We start from the raw sequence: 14938 nt of genomic DNA, 5'->3' as shown, positions 1-14938 counted from the left end.
CTGAAAACCAGTTGTGGTCACTCCAAAGCAAACAAGGACATGGAAAGCCAGTTACACCCTGTAACGATGGCATCCATGGTGATTCTCTCTGCGAGGTCTAGATCACCCAGGTTCAGTTTTAGAAGGCTGGAGTCAATGCTTCTACCTCCCAGCTCTTCATGGTCCTCCTGGGGTCTGAACATCAAGTGGTTTTCTTTCTGCTTCACACATAAATATGAGTAATAAAAACATTGGAACTCTCACTGACTAATAATGCACAAAGCGGTCTGGAATCCAGCTGTCTTGCCCATAGCTGTGTGCTAACCGGAGTAAGAATATGTTTCCATCAGTCCTATACTGTGAGGAGATATCAGCTGGCAGTAAAACCCAGGAGTCCAGACTCTGGGCTCTAACCACTAGACTACATTTGCAACGTTCAAATATGAATGCAAATTTGCAAGAGTTGGAAATGTTGCTCAGCCCTAATATTGATTATAAGACAGGAGATTGTCCATTGTGACACTAAATGCCAAATCAATAAAGTAAATAAAGTGTAGACTCACAATTCTTAGCATAACTGCAACAGCACCAAGGAAAAAAGATTTCACATATTGGGAATCATAGACAGGTATAATAATATGCACTAAATGCCTTGGGATCTCTCTCACCCATCCTCCTACCCATATGCTTGTCTCACATTTGAATGGAAAAGCGAAACAGACTCCCATCTCTGAATGCTGCTGTGATCTGGGAAATACATTAAGGAATGGAGTAATTCTTCATCATGCTTTACCAATGTCATGTTCAATCCTGCATGCCTTGTTTAATCAAACTCCCCATTGACTTCAGAACATGACCTTCCAACCATTTATTTCTCTGCTTTTTAGCCTGATGTAAAATCTTTTTCCTTCCTAATATAATTCATTGTTCTATTAGGAGAAAAAATGTAAACAACAGATAAGTCTGGATGTTCCAGAGATAATAGATCAAACATTAATTTAGCCCTGAGGTTCACATTTAAAAAAAAAAAGAGAGACACATTTCTGTAAATGCAGTCTTTGATACATAATATTAATTTATCGTGAAAGAGTTTGCCCAGTGGTGACTGGATTTTCAAAAGCAATGGGACATGATTTGATCATTAGAGATATAGGCTCCCTACACAAAGAGCCCCGCACCTGATCTCACGTACCCTGTTGCCAAGCAGGCATTGAAGACAACGCAATTATTCTGGTGTAAAACCAATGTAAGTGGAATGAGAGTCCAGCTCCTTCTGGTTTTCATTTGCATGATCCCCTTAGTATGTCCTGGTGTTGGCTGGAGCACAAACGCTGCAATGCCATGAAGTACCCTGATTTGGTGAGGTTTCCAGTCTGCTATCCAGAGCACGAATGTTGGGTTAAACAACCAAATGGAATCTCTGACCCTCACAAACTTTGCCCACCACCTCTCCCTAAGTATCATAGCTAGAGATGTGGCTCAAGCCCCAGAATCTGGATCTAGATCTGGCTTCTACCCAGCTCAATATGTGGGGAATTCAGATCTGGAAGTTGATACATCCTGTACAAATGAGATTGTTGGATCTGGATCCAGGTTCAGATTTTAATTCCTCAAAACTCTGGGGTTTTGGACCTGGAATTTGGGTTCAGATCCATTTCAAGCATGAACAAGAACATGCAGCAGAACCTGGAGCCACCCCTACTTCATCTTCCTACTGTGGGCAGACCCAGCTGGCACTGACCTAACCCCACATAGACTCTCGCTTTACTCCCTCTCCTGAGGTCATGACCTTCATGCACTTAGGATAGAAGAATCCCAGGCACTGCTTCAAGCTGGGGACCGACTGGCTAAGAAGCAGTTCTACAGAAAAGGACCTGGGGATTACAATGGGCATGAGTCAACAGTGTGCCCTTGTTGCCAAAAAGGCTAATGGCATACTGGGCTGCATTAGTAGGAGCATTGCCAGCAGATCGAGGGAAGTGATTATTCCCCTCTGTTCAGCACTGTTAAGGCCACATTTGGAGTATTGTGTCCAGTTTTGGGGTCCCCTCTTTGGAGAGGATTTGGACAAATTGGAGAAAATCCAGTGGGGGCAACAAAAATGATTAGGGGGCTGGGGTACACGACTTAACAAGGAGAGGTTGAGGGAACTGGGCTTATTTAGTCTGCAGAAGAGAAGTGTGTGTGTGTGTGGGAGGATTTGATAACAGCCTTCAACTATCTGAAGGGGGGTTCCAAAAAGGATGGAGCTCGACTGTTCTCACTGGTGGCAGATGACAGAACAAGGAGCAATCCTGCCGACCCATAGGTGCTGGAGCTGAGGGTGTGTGTGTGGGGGGGTGCTGCAGCACCCCCTGGCTTGAAGAAGTTTCCATTATATACAGAATTTACAAAGTTTGGTTCAATGAGTATCAGCACCACCACTATACACATTGTTCCACCACCGCTGTGCCGACCGCAGGGCCGGGATCAAAGCACTATTAATGATTGTTATTTATTGAGTACCCAGAAAGTATGATGAGGGGTGACAGTACAAAACCCTAAGATATACAGAGTATGTATTATTATGTTTAGTTGTTATTATTATATTAGTCACAACTTGTATTTTGGTAGCATCTGAAAGCCCTGTCAGGGATCAGGGCCCCATTGTGCTAGATGCTGTACATACCCCGTGCAGAAAGACAGTCTCTGCCTCTAAAAGCTTACAATATCCAAGCGGCCTAATGCAGAGAAGTGCTGAATTCCATCATTTCCCATGGAAGTTAATGGTTTCCATACATTCATCGATTCCAAGGCCAGAAAGGACTACTGTGATCATCTAGTCTGACCGGCTGTATAACACAGGCCAGAAAACTCCTCCAAAATAATTCCTTTTGCACTACAGCATAGCTTTAAAAATTGATTTAAAAATTAAAAAAATGTAAACTGTCAGGTATGGAGAATCCACCATGATCCTTGGTAAATTGTTTCAATGGTTAATTACTCTCACTGTTATAAATGTATGCCTTGTTTCCAGTCTGAAACTGCCTAGCTTCAACTTCTAGCCATTAGATCATGTTACACCTTTGTCTGCTAGACTGAAGAGCCCATTATTAAATATTTGTTACTATGTAGGGACTTATAAACTGTGATCAACTCACCCCTTAACCTTCTGTTTGTTAAGCTATATAGATTGAACTCCTTGAGTGTCTCACTATGTGGCATTGACGATCAGTAACTACTGGACAGTGATTTGTTGACAGGGCCAGCTTTAACCAGTGCGGCCCCAATTCATGGGGCATGTACTCTCCGGGTGGCACACGCTCCAGCGGTGGTAACGAGGCCGCAGGGTTGCGGGGCTCCGGCTGCCGGAGAGGGGCAGCCGGACTTGCCACTCTCAGGCCGGGAGACCGGGGCTGCGGGGTTGCGGGGTTCTGACCATGGAAGCATGACCGCAGGGCTCCAGCCGGGAGACCGGGGCTGCGGGGTTGCGGAGCTCCTGCTGGGAGAGTGAGGCTGCAGGTTGAGGAGCTCCTGCCGGGACAGCGGGGCTGCGGGGTTGCGGGGCTCTGGCCGGGGTAGCGGGACCACAAAGTTGCGAGGATCCGGCTGGGAAAGCGGGGCCGTGGGAGCTGCCACACTGCGACTGGAGTAGCGGGACCGCGGGGTAGTGGGGCTCCTGCCGGGACCGTGGGGTTGCGGGGCTCTGGCCGGGGTAGCGGGACCACAAAGTTGCGAGGATCCGGCTGGGAAAGCGGGGCCGTGGGAGCTGCCACACTGCGACTGGAGTAGCGGGACCGCGGGGTAGTGGGGCTCCTGCCGGGACCGTGGGGTTGCGGGGCTCTGGCCGGTGTAGCGGGGCCACGGAACTTGCGGCCCTCTGGTCTGAGGAGTGGGACCACGGGGTTGCGGGGCTACTGCTGAGAGATCGGGGCTACGGGGTTGCAAGGATCCAGCTGGGAGAGCAGGGCTACAAGGTTGCAGGGATCCGGCTGTGAGAGCGGGGCTACGGGGTTGCGGGGCTCCAGCCGAGAGAGCGGGGCTGCAGGGTTGCTAGTCTCTGGCCGGGGTAGCGGGCCGCAGGACTTGCCACTCTCCAGCCTCGGGAGTGGGACTGCGGGGTTGCGGGGCTCCGGGCCGGGGAAGCGGGACCAAAAGGCAAAAGCTGATATTAACATTGTTTCAGTCTGTGTGTTACTTGACATCGTGTATTCAGTGTCACCAGAGAACAGAAGGGCTCTGCGTAGATGGAAATTTGCCTGGGCATCAGTAGAAAATGTTAAGTAAAATTTGCTATAAAAATTAAACCTGGCACTTTGTCATCTTGTGTCATCATTTTTATTTCTTAGCTTTCAGCTATTTAAGTCAACTCTAAAACTGTCCTACTGACTGTTTACTATCTGATGTTGTATCTCTCTAATCTCCTTCATAACTATCATTGACTTTTTTCCATTTTAATACTATCCCGTCGTATCAGAGACAGTGAGAAAAACAGCAAATAAAGGTACATGACTATCTTTCTATCTCTATAGAGAATGATAGATATACATGCATCTGTCTCACAAAGAGAGATGTGATGTATTCCCTGCAGCCAGGGCCCACTTTAGGAAGTGCGAGGCCCAATTTGAACAGTTTTGATGGCCCCTGGCAGGGATGACTAAAAAACAAACAAATCACATGTAAAAAAACATGAGGGGCTTGTACTCACTGGACTGCTCCGAGTCTTTGGCAGCACTTCGGCGACGGGTCCTTCACTCACTCCAGGTCCTTGGCAGCACTGAAGGACCCGCTGCCAAAGACCCAGAGCAAGTGAAGGACCCACCGCTGAAGACCCAGAGTGAGCGAAGGACCCACCACCGAAGTGCCGCCAAAGACCCGGAGCGCCTCCAGGTGAGTAAAAATTAAAAAGGCGCCTCTAGCCAGGGAAGGCTTAGATGTGGGGCCCGATTCAGGGGAATTGGTGGAACAGGCCTAAAGCTGGCCCTGTTTGTTGATCTCCCAGTATGATTAGCAATGTGAAATTTGTTAAGCCTCCTTTTCTAGGGCAGCACCGAAGAACCATAGGACCAACTCTATCTGTAGACCAACTGAATGTGAAAAGTCTATCACATGCTAAGTGTGAATGTCTTGCAAGATTTCTCAAGGCGAACAATATTGATGCTGTTGCTCTGCAAGAAACTCATGCTGCAAACTACAAGCAAGCTGCAAGATACAAAATATATTATTATGAACTCATAGCCACTGTGAATAACATAAAGTATGGCCTTCCCATGTACACCAGGCAGAATCTTACTGATGTGTGTCCTGGAGGAATCCAAGATCATAGGAATCTCTGTTGCCGCGATAAAAATCGGACAACTGACTATAACACACATCTACAAACCTCCACATCTTGAATGGCCGAAGCCAGCATTACCATCTTTTCTCCACCCAACTGTGTACCTTGATGACTTTAACAACTACCACACACAATAGGGCTATAGAAGAAATGATGCCACTGGTGAACAACTCATAGACTGAGTCTTGTTTGCAGATCTTCACCTTCTTTTTGATCCCAAACAACCAGTGACTTTTTGCTCAGCCAGATGGAACACTGAACAAAAGACAATAACGGTGTTTCTCTGCAAGGTTCACAAACAGCTCTTGGAAACTTTCCTCACATCTAGCACCGCCTGCTATTCTGCATGTCAGTGTAGGAGTTCCACTGATTGAATCAATGGTGAAACTCCATTGGAATTGCTACAGTGAGAACTAACTTGCATATGCTGCAGAAGCTGAAGACTGGATACACTGTAGCAACTCAATCCCAAAAAACAATGATTGCTATGTTTATCTTCTTATCCAAGATGGCATGGAACACATTCCCTGCAGCTATCACAAGGTCTATACTCCTTGCTTGCAGCCAGAGACAGAAGCGCTATTCAAAGAATATGAGAAGAGCAGTGATCTGGACATAGAAAAGCACCAACAGAGCCATTGAACTTTTCCCGCCTGACAATGGGAAGAGTTAGTGGTGGGTCTTGACCCCACTCATTCCAGTCCCAAAACTGGAGCACTGTCAATGGAAAGTAACAGCTGGTGCTGTCACCTCACACTTTCTCTGTAACTCGAGGATCAAAATGGACAAGCTGACTAGACAGAAGGTTCAGAAAGAGCTCTGTCACGGGATGCATCACTCTCCATTGGGCTGGTGCCTCCTCTTGGTTGCTTTGGGGATCAGCTTGAGGCTGGTGCCCCTGTCCGTGGCTTTCACACTTCCACTGCATCTGCTGGCAGCCCCTCTTGCAGCCTGAGGATCTGCAGCATCCTCTTAGTGAGTCCAAAGGGCTGAGTCACCATCTGCGTTCCCCCCTTCCGGGGGATGGTATCACAGTTTAATAGTCCAGCTGCTTCCCTGTGATGAGTGGTGGCTGGGGACAGGGACCCAGCCTGCCCACTACTCCATGTCCCAGCTCAGGGACTCTGTAGATGGCAGCCACATGCTGTGTCCCCTCCAACTGCTCAGTACATTTGCCTGGGTCACTTCCCCATGGTCCCACCACCTTCTTCACTTTTACTTCAGGACCTCAGCTTGCCAGCCCTAGCTGCCAGCCAGCTGTTCCCTCTTGCTCCCTTCATCCCTGCTGGCAACTGCTCCGTCCATGGTGCCACAGGACTCTCAGCCTGCTAGAGACACAGTCCTGCCTCCTTGAGCTCCCAGCAGCCACTGACCATCACTGACCCAGTAGCTTCTTTTTTGTAAACCCACTGGGCCATGATTGGTTGTTTCCTGCAGCTCTTCCCTTATTGGCTGAGGTCAAAAGAGCCTCTCTAGGCTGCTTGGAGGACTCACTTCCACTGCTCACACCTGAGATTAACCCCTTTTACACCCATGTGGGATAGACACCCCCTCACAAACTCGTTCTGAACAGCCAACAGAGCCATGCCACTTCATCACTATCATCTCCATGTGGTATAGAAGATACACAAAAGGCCTTTATGGCCACTAGAAGCAGAAACATTGCTGGCAAGGATGACATTTATCCTGAATTCCATAAGCATATGGGCCAAAGAGATAGGTATGGTTGGCAGATCTCTTCACTCCTGTATATTCAGTGGGGAACATCCCCAAAAGCTGGCATGAAGCCATAGTTATTGCCCTCCTCAAACATTGGAAACCACCAAATGATGCCCCCAGTAATTACCCAATATCACTCCTTTCCACAATTCAGAAGTTGTGGGAGAGGATCTTACTTACCCATTTCACCCATATTGTTGAAGCCATTCTGCCATAGGACCAGGCTGGTTTTAGACCAGGATGAAGCTGTTGCAACCAGGTTCTCACCATTTCTAGTCACCCTGAGGCTGGCTTCCAGCAGAACCTAAAAATTAGAAGAGAACTGATAGATTCATCTGCTGCCTGTAATATGGTATGGAGATATGGGCAATTGCTCAAGACTTCAAGGGTCATCAAATGCCATAGCACTGTGCAATTTCTGGCCACAGTGTTGAGCAACCAGAGATGCCATGTCCATATGAATGGGTAGATCAGGAAAGCATTTGCCCTCAATGATGGTTTGCCACAAGGTTCTGTTTTGGCTCCTTCACTATTCATCATCCACTAGGTGACCTATGCAGTCCCTTCTAACCCTATGATTCTATGATTAGTGACTCACCTGACACAATTTTGCATATTTGTCTATGCTGATGACATTGCTATTGTGTTACAAGGCAAAAATCTCACCACCGTTGACGACACCTCTGTACTGATAATGGTGCAAGGGAAAATAATGGAAGCTCTGCCCCAACACCCCCGAAACCTTGTCAATAGCTTTTAACCTAAACAACAAAGCTACCAAGGAACCACTCAACATCACCTTTGGAAATCGACAGGTCTGAAACGAGCCCTATCTGAAGTATTTGAGTGAAACCATGAACTGAAGCTTGACTTCTAAAGCTCATATAGAAAAGTCAGGCAAAAAGGCAAAAGCCAGGACTAGCCTCCTTCCAAAACTTGTGGGCCCAGCATGGGAGTGCCAATGCGCACACACACTTATAACAGCAACTCTAGTTGTTATGTTTAACTACTGAATATTGCACACCAATCTGGGCAGACAGCTCACATGCCAAATTTCTGGACACACATCTTAGTGCTGTTATGAGAATCATAACTGGAACATTAAAATCAAGATTTGTTCAATGGTTGCCTGCTCTGGCAAATGTACCTCCACTCACAATCCAGACAGAGAGACACACACACAGCTCATGAGTACAATTGAATCATGGTCAGCTTGAACTTACCAGTTCTTGAGAATCTCCAGAACCTTCTGAAGACTCACATTAAATCTCACAGGCTTTTGGGATCGTACTAAAGCTCTTAAGGCATCCTCATTCAGTCCTGAAGCACATTGGAAAGAATTCTGGAATAATGCTAATGTCCCAAACAAACACCTAATTGTTGACTCCACAGAAGAACTCACAGAAACAATGATCCGCAGAAACAACGATCCGCACTGAACCATTTCAGAACAGAATGACCGACACTGACATCTTTTACACCTGGGGTCGGCAACTTTTCAGAAGTGACGTGCCGAGTCTTCATTTATTCACTAATTTAAGGTTTCACGTGCCAGTAATACATTTCGACGTTTTTAGAAGATCTCTTTCTATAAGTCTATAATAAATAATGAAACTATTGTTGTATGTAAAGTAAATAAAGTTTTTTAAATGTTTAAGAAGCTTCATTTAAAAATAAATTAAAATGCAGAGCCCCCCGGACTGGTGGCCAGGACCTGGGCAGTGTGAATGCCACTGAAAATCAGCTTGCGTGCTGCCTTCGGCACACATGCCATAGATTGCCTACCCCTGTTTTACACCTTGGGAAGAGGAGAGACTGCACAATGTACCTATGGACACCAGCTGCAAACTATGGACCACATTGTAAATCGGTGCCTGCTTTGATCATTTGTCAGTGGCATCTCAGACTGACACCAAGCCACTTCTGAAGCTAATCACTGGCTCATTAGTCTGAACTTGATTATCTGAATGTTGCTAAGCACCTCTGTTGCCATACAAAAGAAGAAGAAGACTGTAAGGCAGGTTTTCTAATCCTGTCATGATTTTTGTGGCTCTTCTCTGAACCATCTCCAATTTATCAACATCCTTCTTGAATTGTGACATCAGAACTGGACACAGGATTCCAGCAGTGGTCGCACAAGTGCCAAATCCAGTGGTAACATAACCTGTTTACTCCTACTTGAGATTCCCCTTTGTACACATCCCAGGATCACATTAGTCTTTTTGGCCACAGCTTCACACTGGGAGCTCATGTTCAACTGATTATTCATCCCGATCCCTAAATCTTTTTCAGAGTCACTGCTTTCCAGGACAAGAGTCCCCCACCCTGTAAGTACGGCCTGCGTTCTTTGACCCTAGATGTATGCATATACATTTAGCTATATTAAAATGCTCTGTTTCCTTGCACCCAGTTTACCAAGTGACCAGTCCTCTTCATTATTTACCACTTCTCCAATTTTTGTGTCACCTACAAACTTTATCAGTGATGATTCTATGTTTTCTTCCAGGTCACTGATAAAAATATGAAATAGTGTAGGTCCAAGAACCAATGTCTGTGGATCCCACTAGAAACCCAGCTGCTCAATGATGATTCCCCATTTACAATTTTTGAGACCTGTCAGTTAGCCAGTTTTTAATCTATTTAATGTGTGCAGTATTAATTACATATCTTTCTAATTTTTTAATCAAAATGTCCAGTGGTACCAAGTCAGATGTGATGATCTTGTTGTTAATATCTTGCTATAAGAACTTGCTCCTTGTAGGCTCTAGATCGGCTCCTTCATCTGCCCTTGAGAACATTCCAGCTTCCTGCTAGGTTCTTCTATGGTGAACATCACTATGATATCTGGGCACCTCATAGATCTGAATTCATTTGCCTTCACAAGACTCCTGTGAGGTAGGGAACCAGTATTGTGACTCTAATACAGAGGGGGAACTGAGGCACAGAGATGCTTCAATCTGGGAAAGTGATTAAGCATGTGCTTTCTTGAAGCAGGGCCAGGAAGATTAAGTGATTTGTCCATGGACATATAGGAATTGCCACCCTGGATCAGATCCAAAGTCCATCTAATACAGGATCCTGTGTCTAATACCAGATGCTTCAGAGGACGATGCAAACCCCTACAATCCTAAAACTTTGTAGTGGACAAGTATGGAACCAGCTGCCAACAAAGGATGCTTCTTTCTAACTCCTGTTGATTAGTGTTTAGCAAATGCCCAAAGAATGTCCCTTTTTCATTTTAAAATACCTCCTGTCTCATTTATCTGTGGATTTTCTCATAACTCATATGGATGTGTAATCCTTTTCTGAATCATATTAATCTCTTGGCCTCAGTGAGATCTAGTGGAAATGAGTTCCACAGGATAATGATGTGTTTTGTAAAGAAAATATTCCCTTACATATATGACAGCCAAGAACTGAAACCAGATCTCCTGGGTCTCTATCCAGTGACTCAACACAAGATCCTCCTTCCTTCCATTTAGTTTGCTTCATAAGCACCTGTTAGACACAGATAATAATTACAGACTGTTGTGACAAGTTCTAGAGCTGAGAGCAGAATTTGGCTCTTTAACTGCATTCCTCAGAGAATTACCTGTCGGGTCATCTATGAAGCAAGGATAATTTTAAATAATGGGACAATGATTTAATGTTCCAGAAAATCCTACAGCTTAAGCAAAAAAACGTCAGCCAATTTTCCTAGAGTTTTCTGCAAATGTCTCCCAGCCATTGGGTTACTATATTGACATTGCTGGTTTCCTGGGGGAGCTCTCAGGGAGTGAGAGCAGTGGTGCCAATTAGGGAAACCTTTGTGTGTGTGTGCGCGTGTGTGTGTGTGACAAACATCCTCTTCCCCTAAGGTTTTTTGCGTTTGCTCAAAGTTACACAAGCCATGGAGTCGTGAGGAGGGGAGACAACAATGGCCCAGCCACTTTTAATCCATAGTCTGGTACTAAATCGATATGGCTGCTGCTGGACTGGTCTGGAGCATTGCTCTAGCTGTGTGGTCACAGCACCACTCACATTTGAACCAGCTAGAGTGACCAGACAGCAAGTGTGAAAAATTGGGACAGGTGGTGGAGGGTAATAGGAGTCTATATAAGAAAAAGACCCAAACATCAGGACTGTCCCTATAAAATTGGGACATCTGGTCACCCTAGAACCAGCCACTCCTCTGCCAGTCCAGATGGTGCTGGAACCTGGTGCATGGGGAGTCTGCTGAGAACTCAACTCCTGGCTGCACCAGCTCATACATTGTATAGGTAAGAGGGAGAGGAGACTCCCTGGCTGACAGAGACCTGAGGGCAGAGTGGGTGGGAGGGCGCATAAGCAGGGAATGGAATGGGATCATTGCCGGTGGTGGGCAGGAATTGGACTTTATCCCCCCTAAGAAATAGCTGAATTGGTGCCAGTGGCTGGGAAGGAGGACCTGAAGCAGAGCTCCATGTGGCTCGAAAGCTTGTCTCTCTCACCAACAGAAGTTGGTCCCCTCACCTCTCTGATATCCTGGGACCAAAATGGCTCCACCACCACCGCAAAGAATGATTTCTGTACTCAGGGGTAGGTAAGGGCATTCTTTTTTTATAGGACTCCACTCCAGGTAACCTCAGGTTTCTCCTGCACAGTGCTGGAGCTACTTCCAGCCCAGCCCCAATTACACTAGAAAATTATGGGGATATACCTTAAAAGGAAACCCTAAACTATGTACAGTACTGAAGGACATTTATTCAGGACTGCTGGACTCAACCTTCCAGCTTGGCTGATGACTTACCAGTGACCAAACCTCTCTGGGCAAAATTCTTCATTGTTGTACATTGAGAGCAGAGCTGGGTGAATAAATGATTTGTTTTGGTTCGCTGGCAGTTACAATAAATACATAAAAATTCTGTTTGACCCAAACCAAATTTGAAAATTGCAAAAAATGGCAGCTAATTGAAAAAAAAATCCGTTTCGGGTCCAACAAAACATGTTGTATGAACTGAACCAAAACATTTCAGGCATTTAAAAATAGATCTGCAAATGATCCAAAATGAGTTGCCATTATGAATAACAATATGAACCATAAATAAAAAGAGTGAGAGCGGCTGTATACACTGCTGGTTAGAGGGCTCAGCTAGGAGATGGGAGACTCACAATCCAATGCCTGATCCAATTAGTATTTTTTAGAAAAAGTGGAGCAGCTTTAATAGGAGAAATTGAAAGAGCCCTCCTCCACATCTCTGATATTGCATAGCCCAGTGCCTAGGACACTATCCTGCAATGTGGAAGACCCGATTGCCTCCCTTCTCCTCATCAAGTAAAGGGGGAATGCAACCACATTGCAAGTCAGTGTCCTAACCCCTGGACTAAGAGTTATAAGGAGTCCTCCTCCAGCGACTTTGTGAATGGCACTTCAGTACTGAAAAAAAAAAGTGGCTGAAACTATTTGGCTAATTGGAGTCAAATTTGCAAATAGTTTCTGGTCGACTGAAACTGCACTTATTGGCAAACTATTTGTGTGAAATTTTTCATCCAGGTCTAATCCAGAGTAACTCCACTGAATTCACGGCAGTTCTTCCGGACTTATGCTATGTCACTGAGAGCAGAATTTGGCCCAGAGTGTTGGGTGAAGATGAACTTCTGGCATGAGGGCCAGATTCCAGTCTCAGTTATTCTGGAGAAAGTCCAAGGTAGTGTCACTACTTAGTGCAGTTACTGCTGATATACACTGGTGTAACTGTGATCAGAATCTGGCCCTCAGCCTAAAAACTGAATGCTGGTGACACATGAACAGCTCAACCTATGCCCTTCCATATATTAGGGCTTCCAACTTTTTGTAGCTGCAGAGAAAGTATCCGAGTTGTTTCCCACCCGAATAATAATAGAAGAGTTGACTTAATAGCAATTATAGGTCCCTTCTCAGTTCAGCAGAAGGATCCAGTGTGTTTGATCTATATCTGGTCTCCTGCTGGAAAGACCAAAATAATCTAAGCAAAACAACTTTAACAGGAAACCCGCTTTTTTCAGCAAGAACAACTGAAAGAACATGGAATCTTATATACAGTGGGCTCTAAATGCATTGGTTTTACCATGAGCTATGTCCATTGTTACATCAGCAGTGCACTGCATAATTCTGGGATTGCCCATAGCTCCATAGTTCCACACACATATGAGTTTAGCCAACACAAATGGCACTCTCCTACTTTTACTGGTGTAAATGAAATATTCAAGTATGAAACAAGGTAACTTCAAATAATCAGATCAACTTGATAGCAAAGGAGACAAGGCGTTGGACAGGAATTCTGCTAGACTTACTGACTTACTATCAATAGGAAGGACTAGGAAAGGCACTGTTGGAGAATACTACCTTAAAATGATTCCCATAGAGCTAGCTGACAATTTTTTTGACTATAAGATGTATGCATTTATTGTTAAAAAAAAAAAGAGGGTTCATAAAAAAATTTTCATCTCCTCTCCCTCTAATAAGTCTTTCATTACATTTTTGTTTTTTCTTTAGAGTTTTGTTGAAAGTGTTACTTTCTTTCTGAAAATAACACTTTCAACACTTCGTTTGCTGTTTTCCAACTGAATTTTTTTTCCAAGACAGTCAGAAAATGGGGAAAATAGTTTTTTTCTGCACTTCCTTAACTTTTCAAATTTTCCCAGAGGAAAATCATTATTTCTTGACAGGAAAGTTTGGAATGGAGAGTTTCCCTGCAAAAATTCCACAGGAAGAACTCCCATTTTTTAGTCTCTTAGAGCTAGAAATGTACTCAATTTGGATCTCCAGATCCAACCTTTCCCCAAACTTTGCAGCTGTTTGGATTCGGATCTGACTCCAGATCTGAATTTGGACCTTGCACCAATCTTTTCTTGAAGGCTAGCTCTAGTGAGATCAATAGGTGTTTTGAGCACAAAAGCACTAAGAAATCAGTCATTTGTATAATCTTCCATATTAATAGTTATCTATCTAGTCAATTTGTCCAAAAGATCATAATGAAGCTTAAATCAAGGAATAAAAAGTGGATCTTTCTTTTTAGCAAAGTAGAGAGACAGAAGTGAAGCATTCTGCATTAAAATGAAAGGAAGCTAGATACTAATATTTTATGTGTAGCTAATAATGAATAATATGCAGTTGATTTGTCTAATATATTACTGAGCTGATATATTAATTACAGCTTGTCACAAAATAGGTTTTTTCCTCAGAAAATTTTGACTTTCGATCAAAAAATAAACCTGAAAAACTAAAAGTTTTTGGTCTTCATAAACAAACAAACAAATCATTTGAAAACATCCAAAACCCAAAAATATTCTTTGGCCAAAAACTGCTGAAAACCAAAATATGTACAGTTGTCACCAAAAATTTTCAGGTTTTGGATTATTGGTTTTTTGGGTTCTTTTCGGTAACATGAAAAGTTTCATTTAGTCAAAAGCCTAATTTTCCAATGAAAAAAAGGGTTAACAGAACATTTTCTACCAGTCCCAATGCCAATGTTGCGCTGCATTTATTTACAAACCCTTATAGATGGAAATGGCAAAAAAGAGAGTATTTTACTGGACTGTAGTTATTATAAACTAGAGATGGGCCAGACCCAGAACTCCAGATCCAAACACACCATACTCCGAGATGCAGGCTTGGAATATCATGGATCTAAGACCTGAATTTTTTTCCTGGTTCTGCTATAAATCCGATAAAAACTGAGCTGCCAAACTATCTAAAATCTCATATATAGTCTCTAGATGAATTTCTGAGACATCTGCATCTCAGTCCTGTTCCCTTTGAGATGTAGGATTTTTAATCACTATTAACACACAAAAAATGTCTCTCTTTCCAGTGCCATTATTTTTGTCCATGAGGAACACATCTCTCATTCTAACACAGCATGCCACCATCATTCGTCTGTCTGAGTTGGATAATAATGGTTTTCCCTGTCTCTCTGTGTGATT

Source organism: Chelonoidis abingdonii, chromosome 16, assembly GCF_003597395.2.
Source record: "Chelonoidis abingdonii isolate Lonesome George chromosome 16, CheloAbing_2.0, whole genome shotgun sequence".
Taxonomy (NCBI): Eukaryota; Metazoa; Chordata; order Testudines; family Testudinidae; genus Chelonoidis; species Chelonoidis abingdonii.
Note: the sequence above shows the minus strand (reverse complement) of the source record.